The sequence below is a fragment of the Lycium ferocissimum genome, chromosome 8, assembly GCF_029784015.1.
Source record: "Lycium ferocissimum isolate CSIRO_LF1 chromosome 8, AGI_CSIRO_Lferr_CH_V1, whole genome shotgun sequence".
Lineage (NCBI taxonomy): Eukaryota > Viridiplantae > Streptophyta > Magnoliopsida > Solanales > Solanaceae > Lycium > Lycium ferocissimum.
The window spans coordinates 67,202,205-67,227,721 of NC_081349.1; the positions used below are offsets into that span (position 1 = coordinate 67,202,205).

The window sequence follows — 25,517 nt, forward strand, 5'->3', positions numbered from 1 at the left end:
AAGGAAGGATGCAACACGAGGACTTCTCAGGGGTTCACCCATCCTAGTACTACTCTCACCCAAGCACGCTTAGCTTCAAAGTTCCGATGGGAACCGGTGCATTAGTGCTGGTATGATCGCAGCCATCAATCCTAGTGCTCTAAAATCTCTTAAACCCTTTTCTGCCCCTCCCTCTGCTCTAAAAATAAGGCGTATAAGTGAACAACTTTTAATATGCATAACTTCGCTTTCCGTTATCCATTTTATGCGATTCTATGTGATTGAGTATTTTTTCTAGATCTAGCATATTTTTTGAAATAATATATTGAATATACGAAAATTAGCGTAGTCCGGAAAAAGGAGATATGCAACACGAGGACTTCCCAGGGGGTCATCCATCCTAATACTACCATCGCCCAATCCTGCTAAACTTCGAAGTTTTGATAGGATCTGATGTGTTAGTGATGGTATGATCGCATCCATCAGTCCTAACGCTTTAAAATCTTTTAAAACCTTCACTCCCCCGCCCTCTTCTCTAAAAATAAGGCGCGTTAGTGCAAAACTTTAAATATGAGTAACTTCGTGCTCCGTTATCTGTTTTATGCGATTCTTTTTTCTTTTCTTTTTTTGATTTTGAGCATTTTCAGAGATCTAGCTTATTTTTTGAAAAAAATATATTAAATAGAAGAAAAATAGCGTAGTTTGGAAAAAAAGGAGGGATGCAACAGAGGTACTTCTCGGGGGTCACCCATCCTAATACTACTTTCGCCAAAACACGCTTAACTTCGGAGTTCTGATGGGATCTGGTATGTTAGTCTTTGGTATTATCACATCCATCAGTCCTAGGCTCTAAATTCTCTTAAACCCTTTATTCCCCTCCCTCTTCTCTAAAAATAACTCGCGTATGTGTCACGACCCATTTTGCTTTGGCCGTGCGAGCACTTACCTTCCCATCTCGGCAAGCGGACCCTCAACCCAACAATGAATAAATACACAAAAGAATGAATTTAAACAGCGGAATAGAACAATACGTAAGTCTCACGATATATTTATATATAAGTAGTAGAAGGTGCGGAAAGCAATAAACACCCTCAGGGTCTAGTCTGAATAATACAAGAGCATATAAGGTGTTACACCCCGTATCTTCAAAGGAGCATTTATCAAATTTGAAACGTAAGTACACTTCGAAGTATAAGCAAGCATTATTAAGTATATTTAATGAGTGAAGGATGTATATAAGGCATACCAGAAGGTTTTATAAGGAAATGAGTGGAAGAAATAGAGTAGTACGACTTTGGAGAAAGGATGGGTAATGTTTTGTGCGAAAATTTTGGTCCAACTTGGGGGAGGAATATCTCTTAGCATATGAAGTGTTTTAAGGAGGAACAAAATTCTAAAATGAAGTTCCTCGAGTCTAGTTTCTAACGCAACAAACCGCTCATCGATAGGACATTGAAGTAAAGAATTATGGACATTACAAGTTCAGCTGACAGAGCAGTAACGCGTGCTACAGTATTGCTACAGTACCGACTGCTACAGTAAAATGCTACAGTACCCCCGACCCGAATTTGACCCTTATATAAAGGGTAATAACCCCTTTTTTTCATCAGATTTTCCTAGAAAATTCCAGAAATTGAAGAGAGAGAGAGAGAGTGAGAGAGAGAGAGAGAAACAAAAAGTGAGCAATTTTTAAGTCGCGGAGTAGTGGTTTATGTCCGGATAATGCATGGTTGTGATTCTAGTATTGTTTTGCGGTGGATTTTAGCGTGGATATTGAGGATGTTGCTGTCTTAACAAGAAAAAAGGTATGAATCTTTCTCTTTTTGTATTATTTAAGGCTTATTTACGGAGATAAAGTCGTTAAATAATTGTGTAGTAAGTTGGTTGGTTATGGAAGTTGAAAAATAGCGTGTGGGCTGTTTTATGGTACATATTGGTGTTGAAAATGATGTTATTGATGTTGGTATTTTTGTTGTTGTTGTTGGTTGTTGGATTGTGACTTCGGGCTAGGCATATAAACAGGGGAGGTGCTGCCCGAATTTCGGCAGATTATAAATGGATTTATTTGAAGGACTAAGGCTAGCGTATAACAATGAGTCTAACGATTGTGTGAATCCTCTTAAATATAGACTTGCGAGCTCGGACGAATAAGTGTAGATAATTGGAGGCTGAACAGGTATGTTAAGGCTCGTCCCTTTTCTTTCAAAGGCATGATTCCTATGATTATAACTCCATAAATGTTTTCATAGCCTCCTTGTTTTCAAGGTTAGAAGTTTACGATTCAAAGGCATAATTCCTTTCCTAATAATTCATAAATGTTTTCCAAAATGTTTGTATTTTCCAAACCAGTGATTTATGACTCCGTACGCTCTTATGATAACAACGATGAACACGTTTTCGCAATGATAATGATGATGTCAAAGACGAGAATATTGCTCTATGATGGTTGTGACGATGATGATGATCCTCTTCTAGAAACTCCGAAGCTATGATTTGAGGGCATTATAAGACTACTGAGCCATTCCATGAATCCCTAGATCTTACTTATTGTTGATGGTCTCGCCTCATGTTATTCGTTCCTTCGAGGTGAGATATAGCGAAGATAATGATTCTATTTCCAATGTTATCTAAGTTCATGATTCTCAAGATTCCCGTGACATCGTCGATTTCATCTTACGATGGTTAATCCTTCAGGAATGATATGATAACGATGGTAATGCTAATGATGACGTTGATTTCATTTCTGTATTTTTATGTGTATGTATGTATGTATGCATTGCATCCCACTGATCAACTGCGGATAATATCGAGCCTATATGGTCGAGTAAGATAATATCAAGCCTATATGGCCTTAAAAGGGCATTTAAAGGCACAGGTTGATCCCTTTTATATTACTTTATCTTCATACGTTCATTATATTATTTTTTGTGTTCGGTATCTCTTAATATGTTACTATTCATGTCTTACATACTCAGTACATTGATCGTACTGACGTCTCTTCTTGTGGACGCTGCGTTCATGCCCGCAGGTGTAGATAGACGAGACAAGGAGCACTGCCGGGTCTACTGACGTCCCTTCTTGTGGACGCTGCGTTCTTGTGGACGCTGCGTTCATGCCCGCAGTTCTGATTGGTGAGCTCCACTTCTTCCTGGAGCACTGCCGGGTCTAGATATATATATATATATGTATGTATGATTTTCGTTCAGGGTATGTCGGCGGCCCTGTCCCGACTTGTATACTTTAGTCATATTCATAGAGGCTTTGCAGACAGTTCATGTGTACAGCTTAGTCATAGTGTGACGATAGTAATGTCGGCATCATGGGTCTAATGTACATATACTTATGCATGATATTATGTTCGTATCTAGCCTCTTGATCCTATTGTTTCCATTTGAGACATGAAGGATGTAAGTTATAAGTTGGTTCGCTCGGTTTCCGTAAGGTGCCGGGTGCCAATCACGCCTTACCGAGGGTGGGGTGTGACATAAGGAGAATAGTACAATCTGCAATACTAATACATAAATGTCTATGTCTCTGAAATAAAAGTAATACATATGATAGGAAGGTCTCCAAGGTCAGCAGACGCCATGCTCACCCTGGAAACTCGAGAGAAGCCGAAGTGTCGATCAGCCTCGGGTCACGGAAGTGGATCCGACCTGGTACTCTGCATTCATAAAAGAATGCAGCAAGTGCGAGTCAAGACAAACAACGACTTGGTAGGCATCATCGTCCGACTAAGCATAGTTAACACAATTCAGATAATAAAGCAGATAAGCATATAAACTGTTATATCCCGTATTTTGTACATTGGGACATTCCGAGCTAACCATGAAAAGTTAAGGACAAGACTATTCCGGGATACGAGGTTGAGAATTTTGACCTTCGATTTTGTGTTAAGGCATAAGTTGCTTATGATTATGGAATATTCAGGAAAATTTGGGGTTAAAAGTGAATTATGAAAAGTTATTATTTTTCATGAAATAGCCATGTTGGCCGTGTGATGTGGTGTGGTTCCCACACATGGCTTGGCCAAATTAAATTCATCCAAGCCATGTGTGGGCCATGGTACACTTGTATAATTCATATATTTATACAATAGATGACAAAGCAAGATTAATTCATCATCTTTCACTCTAGAAACTTAGAGAAAACATGGAGAAAAAGAGAGGACTATTCGGCCATGGCTGGCCGAATTCATGCTCTTGGAAATTGATCAAAAAAAATATTTCTTCTAGGTTTTCAACCAATTGGAAGGTCCTAAACAACATGGAGTAGTTGTTGGAGCAAGCAAACCATTCATTCGTGCAAGACACAACCCTAGCCAAGTGAAGAACTAAGTGGAAAAGGTAAGGTTCAATCTTTTTACATGTGTTGTGGAAAAGGTAAGGTTTGTACATGTTGTAGTATGTAGAAATGGATGAAATTCATGAAATTCCATGTGTTGATGATGAGCCGTATAGTGGGCTGTTTTGGTAGATTATGATGAACAAATTTTACTTAGTGTTTTGGTTGTTGATTATTGTGGATTGTATGATGAAAATGAAGGTTTGATGGGTCAAATTGGAGTTGTAAACGTTTGTGGGCTGTTTTAGAAGTTAATGTGATTTTATTATAGTTTCTTGAATTTATGAGAATGATGTTGTTAACATGTGGATTATTGATGTAGTTTATGAATTTGGAAGAAAGAAATGTGTTGTTGTTGTCCCTATGGGAGTTGGAAGGTTTCGGGTAGCATTGCACATTGGTTGGGCCGTTTGAATATTGTGTGGATCGTTTGAAATGTTCTTGGATTTTGTTTGAATGGTTTCGGATTGGTATTTGAATGTATGAGCATTGGCGTTGGCTTAATTGTATGTGGTGATTTGAATGTAAACGAAATGTCGTCGAATTATATAGAAAAGAGTTACTAACGTTAGAATGCGTTTTGAATCACTTGTTGATGTTGTTAGTATGGTTTTTGGTATTGTTGTTGATGATTTGGCCGAGTTGAATTCTCGGGGTTGTTGAATTTATAGGGGAAATGCTGCCCAAATTTCGTAAATGAAGTGCTAGCTTAGAATTGGATTTCTAAGTGCTTATGACTAATGTTTGGTGTCTAACGACGTTATTGTAGATCTTGGGAAGCCGAGACTTAAGTTTGGATTAGCTTAGGACGCGGACGAGGTATGTAAAGCCTAACCTTTCTTTCTTTTGGCATATCTTAGTTGTAAGTAGGCTACGCTACGAGCCTCGAGGTAACTCTATTCTTGCGATCCGAGCATGTCTACGATTCTTATTCACTTCTTAATGTTGGCATTTGTAATGTACTAGAATAATGGTTCTTATGTCTTTGGTATGATTGGATTTCAAAGTTTGCATAAAAAGTTTTGTTCCTAAAGGGTTCTATGTCGAAAAAGGGCCGTAACTTTCGTAGACGAACCGGATCGCCTCGATATGCTCGTAGAAGGCTCTGTAGCGTATAATGACTATACCTTCCATAGGCGGGCTCGGATTGGGTTGACGCTCGTCCGTGGGTCCCGCGACTTTCCTTTGTTGGTTCTAACGACTTTTGAAAGAACTTAGCATGACTATCGTCTTAACCCTCGAGCGCCGATTACTTACTTACCTATCGAGTCTGTAATGACGATTATGTTCTTGACTTCCATAAGCTACTTCATATGGTTTTGATACGTATCTATGATTTCTAAATTTCCATTTGATAAGTTCCCGAGTGACATTCGGGGAAAACTTGATTTGACTATTCCCTTGATTTTAAATGATAGTTCGTTTTGACTATTCTATGGAGTTTTTAAAAATGTTTTAAACTGCATATAGTCTCCCACGACTCTGCTCGTGCATATGGTTGTTATATCTTTCGCCGAGTATCGGATCGGTTATGTTATCGTGCGCACTATGTTATATTCCGGTGTTATGCTGTGTTACGGTTCACCGAGCTCCTCGCTAGAGGGTCGGGTTCCGTTTATATTTGGTGTTATGCTGTGTTATGGCGTTATGATGTGTTATGATATGTGACGGGGATACGGAGATATGAAATCTTCTGGTGTTATGCTGTGTTATGGCGCCAATGACGGGAGGGCGACCATATTCCTGAGCCCCCATGCATGATTTGTGTTTTAATAAGTAAGCATTTTGGTATTTTGAAAGTTGCATTTACTTTCTGTGCTTCCTGGTTCTGATTATGATCCTGTTTACTGTATTTCATGCTTTGCATACTCAGTACATATTTCGTATCGACCCCTTTCTTCGGGTTTCGCGTTTCATGCCGCGGTACGGATACTCGTTGTGATGATCCGACACTTAGGATTTCCATTCGGCCTATTTTGGAGCGCTCCCTCGTTCAGAGCCTATGTATTGGTACGACTCTTCCGATGCATATGTATATGACTATTCATGGGTACGGCGGGGCCCTGTCCCGTCATATGATTTTGTTGTTACTCGTAGAGGTCTGTAGACATATGTGTGGGTTGTGGGCGGTTATTGTACCGTGTGTCGTGTGATTTGTATTCTGGACGTCCCCCTGTATTATGATAGCCTTACCGGCTTATGTGCGATGTATATGCTTATATGCGGCGGTTTGAGACGACGCCTGATTTTCGCATATGTATCCTCTGCTGAAAGTTATGACTACGATATGTATGTATGTGTTTGTGATAATTTTGGGGCGACGTATTACTATTCTGTATGTATAAGATCTGGTTATGCCAGCTATGGTCTGATGTTTGACTTTTATATATGTATAATCTGTTTGTACGCTGATTATGGTTAGCAGGTGCGTATTGGTGCCCAGCTCGGGCACTAGTCACGGCCTACGGGGTTGGGTCGTGACAGAAGTGGTATCGCAGCGTTCGTCCTCGGATTGTCTACGGCACCGTGTCCGGCAGAGTCTTGTTTATGGTGTGAGGCCACACTTATAAACAGGAGGCTGCGGGGCATTTAGGGATCAGTGACCCTTTTTCTGTCTTAGATCGTGCGATAGAGCCAAGTCATAGGAAATGAGATTCCTCGTACTAACTTTTGATTTCAGCGGAAGGACGACATCGACAGAAGAAAGTGATTGACGATGTTGGAAGTTACAAAGCACGCAGGTAAGTAAAGGCACGAAAGATATATGTCAGGTAAGGTATTGAGGTACGATTGAAATGTAAAGTTAAAAATTGGAAGGAAAAAAAAAAGGGTGGACAGGAAAAGGTAACAGGTGCAGTTCGAGTTGGACACACGAGGTAAGTCCATCATTTTCATACCGTTGTTAATATTGGGAGCCCTGTGTGGCTGCGATATGATATGATATGATATATATATATATATATATATATATATATATATATATATATATATATATATATGTTGGTATTTCTGCGTGCGGTGTTTTGAGATAAGTAAGAAATACAGAGGAAACTCTGCCAAAATTTTCCCAGAAATAAAAAAGAGAATGAGATATGGGTTTGTGATATGCCTTAAAAGGTTGTGTCTATATTAAGGATAGGATTTGACTAAGTTGCAGGTGCGGCTAACCTTGAGAAATAAGTTAACTGTTGAATTGATGGTAATAGTGATTAGGAGGTCGATATCGATATGATGAAAAGGAATTTGGAAAGGGCTTGTGATATTAAGAGATGACTTAGAAGAGGTTGACAAATCTTGATAGAGTGTTATATTAAGGTACCAACTGAATGGATAAACAGGGTTAAATTATGACGAGTTTATAGTTAGAAGAAATAATAGTACGAGTGAGACAAGAGTACATAGGAAAAAGAATTGTGATGGATATGAATGTATTGATAAGACAGCTTGTGACATATTAAGGGTAAGATTGATCAGAAAGGGTAAACGATTAAGAAGTGTTTGTCACACCCTTAATCCGATAGGGTGTGATGGGCACCCGACCCTTACCTAGGGCCGAGCGAACCCGCAGACTTTCGTAATACACATAATCATACTAAGCCCGCAAAACGTAACATGAGTACAGGGTGAAAATTTTTCAAAGAACAACATACTTTTCGCCTTTTTCAAATCAGATAAAATCTGTAGTCACAACAAATCTGTAACACAATGCATAATAATACATTGGCTTACATAGCCGATTACAAAACTGACATATCACACACACGACACCGTCTACAAAGTCTCTACCAACATCCAGATACCATACAAAAGCACCCAGACTCGGCAGCACTCCGGAGGGAATGGAGCTCGCCAATCCAGCTGGAACGTCCTCCGCTAACATCATCGACTCATCTGTGGGTACCTACGCGGCATGAAACGCAGCCCCCGAAGAAAGGGGGTCAGTACGGAATATGTACTGAGTATGCAAAGCCGAGAATACAGAAAACGAAATCATAACCAAAGTGAGGTGTACAGAACGTGAACATAATAACCCGAATACCAAAGTACTTACATCCAACATGCAAATCATACCTAAGGGGTTCAGAAGGCAAATAGGATAATCAAAATGTCAAAATGCTTCGCTTTCTTTTGAAAAACATTTCTGTCTCATACATACGGAAAATCAAACATATCATATGAGCTGACATTAACCGAATGCCGAGGAACGTACGGCCCGATCCATAAATAGTATAATAATGCCGAGGAACGTACGGCCCGATCCATAAATAGTATAATAATGTCGCGGAACGTACGGCCCGATCCATAAATAGTATAATAATCATAAAAATACCGTACCCAGCCCTCTAGTGAGGGACTCGGTAAATCAAATCATATCGTCATATTATCACATATCATATCACATATCATATCATATCATATCATATCATATCATATCATCAGATCATCACATATCACATACGGTCCGTAATGGGACCCGGCGGACGGAACGTGGTCGCCACTCCATCTGGGCGCCACAACACATCATACTTCGGAAGTTTCATATCTCCGTATCTCCGTCACACATCATATATCATATCACATCACTTACCGGCATACCGCAGCCAAGAACCTAGCGGTAATATCACATACCGGCATACCGCGGCCAAGAATCCAGCAGTAATATCACATCATACTTCGGAATCACATCATACTTCAGATTGTGCGCACGATAATAACCGGCCCGGGATCCGGTGAAGGATGTAACACAGAACGCACGAGCAGAATCGTAAGTAGCCATATGCATACAAATCTTTATTACACACTCAACAGAATAACTGAAGTGAACTATTATTTCAAAACCAAGACAATAGTCAAATCAGATTTTTTTCCGAATATCACTCGGGAACATATCAAACCGAACTTCAGAAACCATAGTCACGTATCAAAATCATAAGTATACGAATCGTTATTTCAGACTTAACAGACAAATATATAGTCATACTCGGGGGTCGGAAAGGTAGTCATATTGAATTCTTTCAAAAGCCATCAGAATTTTACAGAAGAAGATCGCGGGACCCACGGACGAGCGTCAACCCAATCCGGGCCCGCCTACGAAAATCATAGTCATCATATGTTATCGAATCATTATTACAAACTCAAAAGATAAGTAAACTGATCGTACTTGAAATCGGAATAATAGTCATATCATATCCTTTCAAAAAAATCGTCAGAAGTACATAAGAAAAGTCGCGGGGCCCACGGAGGGGTGTCGACCCAAGTCGGGCCCGCCCATAAAAATCATAGTTATTATACACGTCATAGAATCATTTACGAGCATATCAAGGCCATCCGGTTTTGTTTGTGAAAGTTACGGACGTTCGTAGTTTTCGACATTATTTAGGGACAAAACTCTTTTAAAAACCAAACTTTTATGCAACTTTTTGAAAATCAATCATACAAAGACATGTAAACTATAGCTTGTCCACATAAGGATGCCAACATCAAAAGCAAATACGACTCACAAACGTGCTCGGATTTTTAAGAATAGAATTACCCCCGAAGCTCATAACATATCATAACTTAGCCATATCTAAAATATGCCAAAAGAAGGAAGGTAAGCTTTACATACCTTGATTGCTTCCTAGGCTAATCCAAACTCAAGTCTCAGCTTCTCAAGATCTACAATAACGTCATCGCATACCAAACATTAGCCATAAGCACTTAGGAATTCAATTTCATGCCATCACTTTTATCTACAGAAATTTGGGCAGCATTTCCCCTATAAATGCAACAACCCCGAGATTTCAACTCGGCCAAATTCAACAACACAACAACACCAACAATCATTCCAACAATATCCACAACCAATTCGAAATGCATTCGAACATTAATAATCCTTCTCCACACATTCCGACAACATTCCAATTATGTTCACTACAACTACATACATATAAACCAACATATAGTCAAACCAACACTAATGCTCACATACTCAATTCAATTTCATACATTCAAACTAATATCGACGATCGCATATTCAAATACCAATCCAAAACCATTCAAACAAGATTCAAGAAGGCTTCAAACGATTCGCACAACATTCAAATGACTCAACCAACATACCCAAAATCCGAACCTTCCAATTTCCATAGGAACATTAACAACACATTTCTTTTCTTTCAAATTCATAAACCATATCAATAATCCGCATGTTAGCAACATCATTCCCATAAATTCAAGAAACTATATTAAAATCACATTATCTTCTCTAACAACCTACAAACGACTCCAACTTCCATTTAAATCATTAAACCATCACTTTCATCATAGAATCCGCAACACAACATCCCAAACATACTAAAGAGAATTAATTCTTCACTTCTACACAACATAGCATATACACGGCCATAACACAACAATTACAACTTCAACTTGAATCATTCAATACCTTCATCCTCATCACATATTCCATGACAACAACAACCAAAAATACTAAATAAAATTGGGTCATTCCTTGCCATATAAAACAGCCCACTTTCGGCCACAACATCAACACCATGATTTCATGAATTTCATTCATTTCCACATACTACAACAACACCCAAGCATGCACAAACCATTCATAACATATTAAAAGAGGATTAAAACTCACCTTTTCCACTTTGTTCTTCACTTGGCTAGGGTTGGGAATTGCATAAATAAAGGCTTTACTTGCTCCAACAACTACTCCATATTGTTATACACCTTCTAAGGAGTTGAATTGCTAGAAGAAATAATTTTTTTGGACAATTTTTCTTGGCACCAATTTTGGCCAGCTTCAGCCGACTGCTCCTCTCTTTTTCTCCTCCATTTTTCTCCAAGTTTCTAGAGTGAAAATAATGAATTAAGCTTGCTTTGTCATCTATTATATGCATACATGATTCATCCATGTGTCCATGGCCCACTTATGGCTTGGATGCATTTTATTTGGCCAACTCATAGGTGGCATCCCACTAGTGCCACACGGCCAAATGGCTTGTTTCATGAAAAATTAATAACTCCCAATAATTCACTTTTGACCCCAAATTTTTCCTTATTCCAAATTTACCCTTAACACTGCATGCCAATGAAAAGATGAATATGCAACTTGTGCACTTTTGACAAAATCGGAAGAAAATATAACCTTATCCTTGACTTATCATGACTAACTCGGATTATCCCAATGTACCAAAATACGGGATATAACAGTGTTATACTATAAGATTGACTACGAACAGGATATTATGTAAATATAATAAGGATTGTTATGAAAATGAGCAAAGCCTAGCGAGAAAGTGACTAAAAGATATGACGTGATCTATGTGACTAAAGTATAAAGGTGAGCTATTGAAAAAAAAAAAAAGAGGGATTCATGAAGTTCTTCTATAGGGAAAGTTCAGAATAGAGATTATGAGATAACGAAGGTGATAGCGAGCACAAAAGAAGGAGAGTTTAATTGGAAGGAGGAAATGAAAAGAAAAGCGGGCGAGATAACAGTGCAGTAATAGATTATGACATGTATAGCCAAGAATACGAGTAATATCAGTGACGGAACTGTGAAAGATCAAGCCATAGAAAGATGAGCAATGATGTAGAAAGAGTGCTAGAAAATGACTGGTATGGTAAGAACAAATAGGGATGAACAGAATATGATTTGAAAACGAGAAAGGGATTATGTAGGAGTAATATTTTCCGAAGGACATAGAGGTATTATAGAATTCCTCGTGCACAGAAAAGAAGGATGGACATAGACTGGAAAAAAATATGGTAAGGGGATGCTAAAGGAAGCACCCAAGATAGACGTAATTAAATGGGTACGAATATGGAACAAAAAGGGAATACATAGTTATGAATGTAAAGGTGTAATGCGACGACATGGCGACAAGATAAGACTAATATGGAGACGAACTTGGTATGTTTTTGAGTAAGTTAGAAGCCTGTGTTGGGTACACAGTAAGGGTAAAAAGGCATAAAGCATAAAGGGGTACTGCGTGCGCATGACTTCACCTCGAAAATAATGGAATCTTTAAGCGACAAAGACGGTAGGCTTAAGGAACAGATGGCGCAGTATGATTTCATCGAAAGAAACAGATGATATAAGTTGAGATAAAGATCTGGGGACACTTATCGTTGGAATATAAGTGCCACCTAACTGAGAATTTGGAATGCCTACAAGTATTAAATAATTATTGATTGGAGTAAGAGACTCTTTCTGATTCGGCGGGAGATGTGTTATGAGGACGTCTTGAAACCTGTTAAGACTTCAATTTACTCCAGATTAGGTGATGAGGGTCATGCGGTGAGCTGGACGCGATCATACTAGCGTTAGAGCACCGCATTTCATCAGAGTCCCAAAGTTAAGCGTGCTGGAGTGGGAGAAATTTCAGGATGGGTGACCCCCTGGGAAGTGTTCTGAAAGTTCTATAGAGTCGGACACAGGAAAGACCAATGGGAAGCTAGGGTAGCCTAAGAGAAATCCGAGCATACAGAGTGGGCAGAAACCTTAAGAAGTCACATAGGACGAGGCAGACTGAACCAGTGAAAAGAAAGAAGGCGCATTACAGCTTTAGAATCAGGGTAAGTTGAATAGCGTTTGGGAATATTTTGTAAGCAAGATGGTAGCAATTATGTATACGTATGTATATGATATCCCATACATGGCTATATTGAATCCCAGCAATCGACGTTGTGACATATTGGAAGGCATTAATCGGACAGGGTAATGAAGTTCAAGTGAAAGGGAATAAAATGGCACAAACGTTATAAGGCGAGTTGATACTGTTTTCACTACAGGTTAAGCTCGGGAAGTTCTAATACAATGATATTTTGGAAGAGAAAGAAAGTGAGTAAATGGAAGATAAAGGGGCCAAAATGTCAGAGAAAGCGAAAGAGTAAGAAACATGAGGGGGTAAAGCCTCCAGGAGAGACGACGGGCAAAGCACGACGCTATTTAGATAAAAATTTGAGGGTAGGCGTGTGAGAGGGATAGAGTGTGGTAGTATGGAATAAAAGAGGAGTGTGTGGGGTTGAAGAACAGGCTTCGATGAGTGGGATGAGAGGATAGTGACCACGACGATGGATATCTAAAAACTATTGGTGTATTAGGACCTCCTTTTAAAGGGGGGGGGGAGCATATTGGACTTGAAAAAGATTATGACGTTCTTATGCTCCAGAAGGGAAAATTTATTAGCTTGGAGCTAGAGTTCGAAACGATCGCCAATACAAGGAAATCGGAGACACGTATACTTGTGTTATGGGAGAATCGTAAGGGAGTAAGAATTTTTGTAACCCTATGCTTTTGGGTTGTATTGTAAGATTTGAGGGATAAAGGTTAAAGAAACGATTACGGCAGTAAAGCTAAAGGAATAGTTGTGGCAAGAGCCCAAGGATTTAGTTTGAACTCGAATTATGAGTTGCCATAAGTGTAGTTGTACTGTGAGGTATAGCGAAGGGTGCAGAACCATTTCATATATACATACTTTGGATCGACGGAAGTAGTCCTGGGAAGGAACTAGGAGGAATAGTTAAGGGACATAACCATTATACCCACTAGCAACAAAGTCATGTTGAGTGAGCACTCGGAATGTAAAGGTAAATGGTGACGAGGATGTAAGGACTAATGACGTTGATCATTGAACCGCAAGTGAATCTCGATACAGTATGTCACCCGCAGACCGAGCGTACTGTCCAGACGCTAAGAGATATATTGCGGGCCTGCGTTCTTGATTTCAGAGACAGCTGGGGTGATCATCTGCCACTTATGGAGTTTGCCTATAATAATAGCTACCATTCTAACATCCAGATAGCCGTATGAGGCTTTGTATGGCAGAAGGTGCAGGACACCGATTGGCTGGTTCGAGGTTGGCGAAATTAAGTTAATTGGCCCAGAGAGGATTCAGCAAGCTATTGATAAGGTGAAGCTTATTCAGGAAAGGTTCTTAGCAACCAGAGTCGACAGAAGTCATATGCAGATAGTCGACGTCGACACCTAGAGTTCCAGGTCGACGATTGGGTATCTTTGGAAGTGTCACCCTTGAAGGGTGTTATGAGAGTCGGCAAGAGAGGGAGGCTCAGTCCGAGGTATATTGGACCTTATTGGAATGTCCGTAAGGAAGGCAAGGTTACCTATGAATTAGACCTACCGTCTGATTTGGGAGCAGTGCATCCAGTTTTCCACGTGTCTATGCTTCGCAAATGCATTAGTGACCCTTCCAGAGTATGTCCTACAGGTGACATCCAGGGATAGAGGAATTAGCCTACGAGGAACAACCTATAGCTATACTGGATCGTCAGGTGAGAAGATTGCGTACTAAAAACATAGCTTCCATTAAGGTGTTATGGCGGAACAATAGCAGGGAGGAGATGAAGAATACGTATTCCTACTTATTTCCTATGTCTTCAGGTAATCCAAATTCCCAGATGGGTTATGTTGATTGATTAGTGAATTGTATGTGGCAGCTATGAAAGAGACTCCCCCGAAGTGCTTATAAGACCCGGTAAGACCAGTTTAACATTCGAGGACGAATGTTCTAAAGGGGGGGAGGATGTTATATCCCGTATTTTGTACATTGGGACATTCCGAGCTAACCATGAAAAGTTAAGGACAAAACTATTTCGGGATACGAGGTTGAGAATTTTGACCTTCGATTTTGTGTTAAGGCATAAGTTGCTTATGATTTTATTGGTATGGAATATTAAGGAAAATTTAGGGTTAAAAGTGAATTATGGAAAGTTATTATTTTTCATGAAATAGCCATGTTGGCCGTGTGATGTGGTGTGGTTCCCACACATGGCTTGGCCAAATTAAATTCATCCAAGCCATGTGTGGGCCATGGTACACTTGGATAATTCATATATGTATACAATAGATGACAAAGCAAGATTAATTCATCATCTTTCACTCTAGAAACTTGGAGAAAACATGGAGAAAAAGAGAGGACTATTCGGCCATGGCTGGCCGAATTCATGCTCTTGGAAATTGATCAAAAAAATATTTCTTCTAGGTTTTCAACCAATTGGAAGGTCCTAAACAACATGGAGTAGTTGTTGGAGCAAGCAAACCATTCATTCGTGCAAGACACAACCCTAGCCAAGTGAAGAACTAAGTGGAAAAGGTAAGGTTCAATCTTCTTTTACATGTGTTGTGGAAAAGGTAAGGTTTGTACATGTTGTAGTATGTAGAAATGGATGAAATTCATGAAATTCCATGTGTTGATGATGAGCCGTATAGTGGGCTGTTTTGGTAGATTATGATGAACAAATTTTACTTAGTGTTTTGATTGTTGATTGTTGTGGATTGTATGATGAAAATGAAGGTTTGATGGGTCAAATTGGAGTTGTAAACGTTTGTGGGCTGTTTTAGAAGTTAATGTGATTTTATTATAGTTTCTTGAATTTATGAGAATGATGTTGTTAACATGTGGATTATTGATGTAGTTTATGAATTTGGAAGAAAGAAATGTGTTGTTGTTGTCCCTATGGGAGTTGGAAGGTTTCGGGTAGCATTGCACATTGGTTGGGCCGTTTGAATATTGTGTGGATCGTTTGAAATGTTCTTGGATTTTGTTTGAATGGTTTCGGATTGGTATTTGAATGTATGAGCATTGGCGTTGGCTTAATTGTATGTGGTGATTTGAATGTAAACGAAATGCCGTCGAATTATATAGAAAAGAGTTACTAACGTTAGAATGCGTTTTGAATCACTTGTTGATGTTGTTAGTATGGTTTTTGGTATTGTTGTTGATGATTTGGCCGAGTTGAATTCTCGGGGTTGTTGAATTTACAGGGGAAATGCTGCCCAAATTTCTGTAAATAAAGTGCTAGCTTAGAATTGGATTTCTAAGTGCTTATGACTAATGTTTGGTGTCTAACGACGTTATTGTAGATCTTGGGAAGCCGAGACTTAAGTTTGGATTAGCTTAGGACGCGGACGAGGTATGTAAAGCCTAACCTTTCTTTCTTTTGGCATGTCTTAGTTGTAAGTAGGCTACGCTACGAGCCTCGAGGTAACTCTATTCTTGCGATCCGAGCATGTCTACGATTCTTATTCACTTCTTAATGTTGGCATTTGTAATGTACTAGAATAATGGTTCTTATGTCTTTGGTATGATTGGATTTCAAAGTTTGCATAAAAAGTTTTGTTCCTAAAGGGTTCTATGTCGAAAAAGGGCCGTAACTTTCGTAGACAGAATCGGATCGCCTCGATATGCTCGTAGAAGGCTCTGTAGCGTATAATGACTATACCTTCCATAGGCGGGCTCGGATTGGGTTGACGCTCGTCCGTGGGTCCCGCGACTTTCCTTTGTTGGTTCTAACGACTTTTGAAAGAACTTAGCATGACTATCGTCTTAACCCTCGAGCGTCGATTACTTACTTACCTATCGAGTCTGTAATGACGATTATGTTCTTGACTTCCATAAGCTACTTCATATGGTTTTGATACGTATCTATGATTTCTAAATTTCCATTTGATATGTTCCCGAGTGACATTCGGGGAAAACTTGATTTGACTATTCTCTTGGTTTTAAATGATAGTTCGTTTTGACTATTCTATGGAGTTTTTGAAAATGTTTTAAACTGCATATAGTCTCCCACGACTCTGCTCGTGCATATGGTTGTTATATCTTTCGCCGAGTCCCGGGCCGGTTATGTTATCGTGCGCACTATGTTATATTCCGGTGTTATGCTGTGTTACGGTTCACCGAGCTCCTCGCTAGAGGGCCGGGTTCCGTTTATATTTGGTGTTATGCTGTGTTATGGCGTTATGATGTGTTATGATATGTGACGGGGATACGGAGATACGAAATCTTCTGGTGTTATGCTGTGTTATGGCGCCAATGACGGGAGGGCGACCATATTCCTGAGCCCCCATGCATGATATGTGTTTTAATAAGTAAGCATTTTGGTATTTTGAAAGTTGCATTTACTTTCTGTGCTTCCTGGTTCTGATTATGATCCTGTTTACTGTATTTCATGCTTTGCATACTCAGTACATATTTCGTACTGACCCCCTTTCTTCGGGGGCTGCGTTTCATGCCCGCAGGTACAGATACTCATTGTGATGATCCGACAGCTTAGGATTTCCATTCAGCTATTTTGGAGCGCTCCCTTGTTCAGGAGCCTATGTATTGGTACAGACTCTTCCGATGCATATGTATATGACTATTCATGGGTACGGCGGGGCCCTGTCCCGTCATATGATTTTGTTGTTACTCGTAGAGGTCTGTAGACATATGTGTGGGTTGTGGGCGGTTATTGTACCGTTGTGTCTGTGTGGTTTGTATTCTGGACGTCCCCCTGTATTATGATAGCCTTACCGGCTTATGTATATGCTTATATGCGGCGGTTTGAGACGACGCCTGATTTTCGCATATGTATCCTCTGCTGAAAGTTATGACTACGATATGTATGTATGTGTTTGTGACAATTTTGGGGCGACGTATTACTATTCTGTATGTATAAGATCTGGTTATGCCAGCTATGGTCTGATGTCTGACTTTTGTATATGTATAATTTGTTTGTACGTCGATTATGGTTAGCGAGTGCGTATGGGTGCCTGGGCTCGGGCACTAGTCACGGCCTACGGGGTTGGGTCGTGACATAAACCAACCAAGCATAAGACAATATAATCACAACCGAGTATCCGTCATCGCCTATGTAAAGCGTCTAAACCCAAATATGTCAAGTCTGAATATATCCGATCCAATCCAATTATCGCAATCCAATCACCAAGAATCTCAATCAAGTCATAATGCAATGCAGTACAGTAATGGTATGAATGCGATGCCATGCCATGCAAATGAGGTGTTCACATGTACTCCGGACGGAAATATCGACGTCTCGGTAGCACAACCCAGCGTGATTCGCGAAGTCTAAGTGTCACCCATACCGAATCTTTGTCCAACAGGCAGACGAGACCCCAGATCTTTGCCCACGGAGGGATTCTCACCGGCACCACCCTGGGGGACCCATGGAGTCCATGCACTAACAACGATTTCGGAATATCATCGGAATCGGCCATGCAACAACGATGCCGGAATAGATCATCGGACATCGGCCATCTCACAATCACTCAAGTAAAAGAGTCTATCAAATATCAGTTTCACACAATCAATGATTCCGGAATTGAACCTCGGACATCGGCCTTCTCACAATCACTTAAATAAAAGAGTTTATCAAATATCAGTTTCATACAATCAACGATTCCGGAATTGATCTTTGGAAATCGCCTTTTCACAATCCCTCAAGTTAAAGAGTTTATCAAAATATCAGTTTACTCAATAAACGATACCTGATCATCACCGGGTATCGGCCATGCATCATGAATGTGTGAGAATGCGTGCAATGCGCATATCAATTATCAACAATCAAGTTCAATGTCACTAGTACCAACAATGGGGTACGCTAACAATGTATCATATCACAAGTACCGACAATGGGGTACGCAAATAATGTATCATATCACAAGTACTAACAATGGGGTACGCCTACAATGTATCAATATCACAAGCACCAACAGTGGGTACGCCAATAACGTATCCAAGTACAAATACCAACAACAGGTATGTCAACTCTATCTCAATCAAGCCAATAACACGGATTCCAATATCTACCAACTACTCATGGCATCAAACCATCACAATGGAACAATCAAAGCACATATAACGGGGTGGCTAGTCCCAACACACAATAGGGCCCAACCTAAGGCAATATCAAACCCGACTTCATACCAAAGGTTCATATGCTGTCTCCGACATTATAATCTAAATATATGCTTCGCTATACGAAGTCTCACCAAAGGTAAGCTATAACCTATCTGGATTGCCGAACCACAACACCAACAACTCACTCATTTGCCTTGCCCTTTTGTTGAACCCCAGAACCAAAGTAGTCTAAGCATAATCGAACTCTATATTAGAAATCATGAAGAATGATACTAATATTGCTACTATTTCAATTAGGTCAATTCTAACCCTAGAAATTTGGAAAAACGGGCCCACAAGGGAAAAACGGGAAATTCGAGGGCAAAATACCAAATTGAGTACTAGGTAATCATAGCCCAACCGCTAATTATTGATTTAGCTCAAGGATTAGTCTAATTTCTGATTTCAAGTAAAACCCCCAAATTGGGTATAAACCTTAAGTCTTTAATTCCAAAAGTCAATGCTAAAAGTGGAAGATATATGATTAATAAGCTTAGATTAGTCAATATCTAGCATAAACATCACCAATTTATCATTAATAATCCTAGGGACAATGTTCTTCCAAAACCCTCTTTTAACTCCTATCACCATGGGTTTATTAAGGGGGAAAGGGTGAATCTAGCATGATTATGGTTAAAAGGAGAGTGAAGAAATAAGTAGGATTTACCTCCAAGATTTTCTTCCAAATATCCTTAAGAGCTGACTCTTCAAGCTCAAATATCGAAATGGGATATAATGAGGGTCTAAGGGTCTTTAACACTTCATTAACTTTACAAAACTGTCTGTCACCAGCTTCAACAGCACTGGGACCGCCCCAACGGTGCCGCTCCAGCGGTCACTCTACCGCTTCAACTGTAGAGGCCAAATCCTTTTCACCGCTTCGGCGGCAGGGCTACCGCTACAGCGGTGCCGCTGCTGCGGTGCTAGTGCTGCCAAAGCGAACACCAGGCACCAGAAACTTAACCCTAAGTTTCACCTTTCGATTCGATTTTTCGACTAATTCCCGAGGCCATCTGCTCACATACCAAACACATAGTCTCACATAAAAACGCGCTACGAACGAGCCCGTGGCCTCAAAATTTCCAACGAAGGTCTCGTTGATCGAGTCAACCCTCGATGCCTTAATCCCAAATTCCCAACCCAAGTCCCGAAATGCATCCAAGTGCATTGGGAACCGAACCAAATACACACACAAGTTCTAAATGACCATCCGGACCTCTCGAAATCGATGAAATTCCGACAAAGGTTCGTTTGCTCAAAAGTCAACTTTAGGTCAACTATTTTTCACTTTGAGCCTATTTTTCCAAAAATTTGCCCGAACTCGGTCCAGACACATTGGGAAGCGTGTCAACGGTCCCCTCGGGTCAAAGGTGAGCTAATCAATGCTCGGCGATGGGGCAAAACACCAAAAATACTATAACGACCAAACGGGTCGTTACAGTATGTGCAAAACTTTAAATATGTGTAACTTCGCACTCTGTTATCCGTTTTATGCGATTCTTTTTTTGATTTTGAGTATGTTTTTGAAAAACATATATTAAATATACGAAAAAGTGCCTAGTCTGAACAAAAGGAGGGATGCAACACGAGGACTTCCCAGGGGGTCACCCATCCTAGTACTACGCTCACCCAAGCATGCTTAACTTCGGAGTTCTGATTGGTTCTGATGCGTTAGTGCTGCTATGATCGAATCCATCAATCCTTGCGCTCTAAATTCTCTTAAACCCTTTCCTCCCCCCACCTCTTCTCTAAAAATAAGGCGCATAAGTGCAAAATTTAAATATGAGCAACTTGGTGATCCGTTATCCTTTTTATGCGATTCTTTTTTTTTTTATTTTGAGTGTTTTTCAGAGATCTAGCTTATTTTCCTAAAAATATATATTAAATAGATGAAAAAGAGCATAGTCCAGACTAAAGGAAGGATGCAACACGAGGACTTCTCAGGGGTTCACCCATCCTAGTACTACTCTCACCCAAGCATGCTTAGGTTCAAAGTTGTGATGGGAACCGGTGCATTAGTGCTGGTATGATCACAGCCATCATCCTAGCGCTCTAAAATCTCTTAAACCCTTTTCTGCCCCTCCCTCTTCTATAAAAATAAGACGTATAAGTGAAAAACTTTTAATATGCATAACTTCGCTTTCCGTTATCCATTTTATGCTCTATGTGATTGAGTATTTTTTCTAGATCTAGCATATTTTTTGAAATAATATATTGAATAGATGAAAATTAGCGTAGTCCGGAAAAAGGATATATGCAACACGAGGACTTCCCAGGGGGTCATCCATCCTAATACTACCCTCGCCCAATCCTGCTAAACTTCGAAGTTATGATATAATCCGATGTGTTAGTGATGGTATGATCGCATCCATCAGTCCTAGCACTTTAAAATCTTTTAAAACCCTTACTCCCCCGCCCTCTTCTCTAAAAATAAGGCGAGTTAGTGCAAAACTTTAAATATGAGTAACTTCATGCTCCGTTATCTGTTTTATGCGATTCTTTTTTTCTTTTCTTTTTTTGATTTTGAGCATTTTTAGAGATCTAGCTTATTTTTTGAAAAAAATATATTAAATAGAAGAAAAAGAGCGTAGTTTGGAAAAAAGGAGGGATGCAACAGAGGTACTTCTCGGGGGTCACTCATCCTAGTACTACTCTCGCCAAAACATGCTTAACTTCGGAGTTCTGATGGGATCTGGTATGTTAGTGCTGGTATTATCACATCCATCAGTCCTAGGCTCTAAATTCTCTTAAACCCTTTATTCCCTCTCCCTCTTCTCTAAAAATAACTCGCGTAAGTGTAAAACATTAAATATGCGTAACTTCGCGCTCCGTTATTTGTTTTATGCGATTCTTTTTTTTTTTTTTTAGTGTTTTTTTGAGATCTAGCTTATTTTTATAAAAAAAAATATTAAATAGATGAAAATGAGCATAGTCCGTACGAAAGGACAGATGAAACAAAAGGACTTCCCAAGAGGTCACCCATCTTAGTACTATTCTGTAACGACCAGTTTAGTCATTACCATAATTCTGAAGATTCGCAACTTTGACATCCTGTACTTGTTCGGTTCGTTGCGTACCCCCTGTGAACATCTAGCCTAATGGGACGCATCGTGTGAGTAGGAATTAAAATATCAAATTTTGGCCCTTGGACCAAGTCAGACTGCCCTAGCGCTAGGTTGACCGCCATAGCATTCACGCCTCAGCGACCTATGCCTCGCTGAAGTGAAGGCGGGAAAGATTTCATCAGACCGCTTTCGCGGTCTTGAGGACGCTAAAACGATGCCGCTGAAGCTGTATCCCGACCGCTGAATTGTTAGACGACTAGTGGCTGACTTATTTAAAGCCCCATTTATTGACTTGACCTAATATTTCATTTCCCCAAGTTACATCCGACACAGAGAGAAAATTCCAGCCCTAGAGACTTAAATGTTGGGAAGGTAACCTCCTTAAATCCCTCATTTCAACTCCCTTTAATTCTCTCTTCCTTCTTAAACCATTTATGGTTATGGCAAAGCATTAAATGAGGGTTCTTTCTCAAAATTCTTAACAGAATATTCGGTAAAAGTGGTATTGTTGACCTAGAGTAATTAGTAACTTAAAGATGGCTTATTTATTGGAAGATCTAGATTAATAACTAGTTCTAAGACAAATCCTTTCTACTTCTCAAATGGGTTAACTTATTATGTGTTAATAATGAGGAATGTGAATTAGTGAGGTAAGTTTGACTTAGGTAAACCTTGATTTCTATAAAAAGAGGTGAAATAGCAATAATTTGAGAATCTAGAATGTTATTTGAGAAATGATGATTTTACCCCTATGACCCCAAATTCCTAAAATTATTGCTTACTTGAAATTACCCATCGTTCCTAGACCTCTTGAATCTACAAATTCCCTACAAATATGGAAGATGGAGTCCAAGTGGATGTTTGTGCACCTGTTCGGCCTTAAGGTAGGTTACAGCTTCCCTCTCTTGTTAGACTCTGGTTAGACTTTCATATACGCGTGTTAGATGAAGCGGAGAATACATGTATAGTATTTCGAAGTTAGGTTGGATATTGTCTTAGGTTGGGCCTTGTGGTGTGATTTGGGGGCTAGCCACCCCGTTGCGTTATTGACTTATCTTGTTCTATTTACTTATTAGCTCGTTGCCACGTTGAGACATCGGATATTGGTGATTAGTGATATATCATGGCTATGATATTGCGGTACTTTACTTGATTGATATTGAGATGAGAAGTGATTCCATGGTGGCTTATTGTGCAGCCTTATTATTGATATTACTTGTGTGCTATGTGTGGTACTTTTTGGGATTGAATTGGTTGTTAATATTACATTGCATCGTATTCGTACTCATTTTCATGATACATTGATATTGCATGGTTATGGTACCAATGATGATAAGTGAGAGAGTGTAGCCTCCGAGGTCTTTGCCAGAGAGCGTAAAAAAGAGATGAGAGTCCGTGATCCGAGGTTATTTATCGGAGCGAAATGAGTGTACGTTGCCCGAGGTCTCTTTTCGGGAATGAATGAGTTCTCGATGCCCTAGGTCTCTTGTCGGGATTGAGAGAGTGCTCGTTGCCGAGGTTGTTGCCAGGAATAGTGGTACATGGACTTCGCGGGTCCTCCATTAGTCATGATCTCCTAGATGTGGAGGTATTCCCTCCGGGACATGTTGTACAAAGACTGCATTGGCATTGCATCCACATTACATACTTCATTGCATTGCATCTTATTCTTCCATATGCTCCTTGTTGTGATGTTGATTCGTGATTGATTATTCTTGAGACTTGGCACAGTTGGGTTTAGCTGCTATAACATAGGTGATGACTTGTTGTGATATGATTGGGATATATTGGTTCGAAATGCTTATACTGATACTTGGCATACATCCCTATTGCATTTTGTTGTCTCTCTTATGTGCTTAGCGTGATTTGGATTGTTGCTTAGATATGGATTGTGTTGGGATCTTTGTGTGTGACAAAATGGGGATGGAGTACTGTAGTTATACTTGGGTCTTGGATGAATACTCTTGAACTTGAAACATTTGGGGCTTAGTTGCTATAACCATAGGCTGTGATGTTGGATTGGGAAAGTGTGGCGCTAGATAGTATTAATACGAGTGTGTATAATTTGCTAGGTTGGGTGAGTAATGAATATTATAATGACGAGAGAGTTTTCCTTAAAACCAATTGCGGATACGATAGATGGTAGGTTGAGTGTGGTATTAGCATAGGATTGGCCCTGTTAGTAGTCGTAATGTTGCGGTATTTTGAGCATGGCTATCTAATTAGTATGCTAGATGCACTAGAACTTAAGGAATGATAAAAGTTAAGGAAATGGACTTCTAGAAGAGCGTTATTTGAATAAGGCTATATTCATGAATTGACTTAAGACCGCCTACCATGTTTATTTGTGGACTCTATTACTGTTATGTTATTCTAACCATTGTCGGCCTATGATGCTTACCAGTACTAGTGTTGTATTGATACTACTCTTGCTACATCCCTCTCGGCGTGTAGAGTTGTGCAGTTTATTGGTTGATTTTGAGTTTCCGGAAGATGTGCGGTGCCTATCTTGAAGACCTTCATCATCTTATTTCTAGATAGGGGTTAAGTCTTTTTTTTTTTCATTGTACTTTGTCTAAGTCGCTCTTGTACTAGTCTAGACTAGGTCATAGGAAAGGAGTCGGATTTATTAAAAATTGTTTGTAAACACTTCCGTTTATTTATGTATATTGGTTTTACTTCTGCATTTCGTTGTGTCTTAACTTAATGGTAAATGGATCTTGTTTCATGATTGTAAATGAGTTGGGTTTTAAGTTAAGGGTTCCCCTACCGAGGTGGAAATGGTAGGAGCTGCGCGACCCTAAAATGGGTCGTGACATATTCTCGCCTAAACACGCTTAACTTCGAAGTTCTGATGGGATCCAGTGCGTTAGTGCTAATATGATCACATCCTTCAGTGCTAGCGCTCTAAATTCTCTTAAACCCTTTGCTCCCCCTCCCTCTTCTTTAAAAAAAAGGCGCTTAAGTGCAAAACTTAAAATATGCGTAACTTCGCGCTCTTTTATCCGTTTTATACGATTTTTTTTTTTTTGAGTATTTTCTGAGATGTAGCTTATTTTTTGAGAAAAATATATTAAATAGACGACAAAGAGCGTAGTCCGGACAAAAGGAGGGATGCAACACGAGGACTTCCCAGGTGATCAGCCATCCTAGTACTTATCTCGCCCAAGCACGTTTAACTTTAGAGTTCTAATGGGATCTGCTATGTTAGTGCTGGTATTATCACATCCATCAGTTTGAGGCTCTAAATTCTCTAAAACCAGTTATCCCCCCTCCCTCTTCTCTAAAAATAAATCGGGTAAGTGCAAAACTTTAAATGTTTAACTTTGCGCTCCGTTATCCGTTTTATACGATTCTTTTTTTTTTTTTAGTTTGAGTATTTTTCCGAGATCTAGCTTATTTTTCGAAACAAATATATTAAGTAGACGAA

General features: G+C 39.7%; 2 non-coding genes and 6 pseudogenes across 2 annotated transcripts; all 8 read right to left on the reverse strand.

Moving 5' to 3' along the window:
• Positions 1-5: 5 nt before the first annotated feature.
• On the reverse strand, positions 6-124 carry LOC132069121 (5S ribosomal RNA). The gene has a single exon (XR_009417687.1). It is a non-coding gene; the product is annotated as a 5S ribosomal RNA (ribosomal RNA).
• Positions 125-341: 217 nt separating this feature from the next.
• On the reverse strand, positions 342-460 carry LOC132068979 (5S ribosomal RNA; annotated as a pseudogene).
• A 235-nt stretch (positions 461-695) lies between these two features.
• Positions 696-814, reverse strand: LOC132068959 (5S ribosomal RNA; annotated as a pseudogene).
• A 19,783-nt stretch (positions 815-20,597) lies between these two features.
• Positions 20,598-20,716, reverse strand: LOC132068900 (5S ribosomal RNA; annotated as a pseudogene).
• A 225-nt stretch (positions 20,717-20,941) lies between these two features.
• On the reverse strand, positions 20,942-21,060 carry LOC132068952 (5S ribosomal RNA; annotated as a pseudogene).
• Positions 21,061-21,273: 213 nt separating this feature from the next.
• On the reverse strand, positions 21,274-21,392 carry LOC132068968 (5S ribosomal RNA; annotated as a pseudogene).
• A 235-nt stretch (positions 21,393-21,627) lies between these two features.
• LOC132068946 (5S ribosomal RNA) lies at positions 21,628-21,745 on the reverse strand (annotated as a pseudogene).
• Positions 21,746-25,198: 3,453 nt separating this feature from the next.
• Positions 25,199-25,317, reverse strand: LOC132069116 (5S ribosomal RNA). Its single transcript, XR_009417682.1, has one exon. It is a non-coding gene; the product is annotated as a 5S ribosomal RNA (ribosomal RNA).
• Between the last annotated feature and the right edge of the window lie 200 nt (positions 25,318-25,517).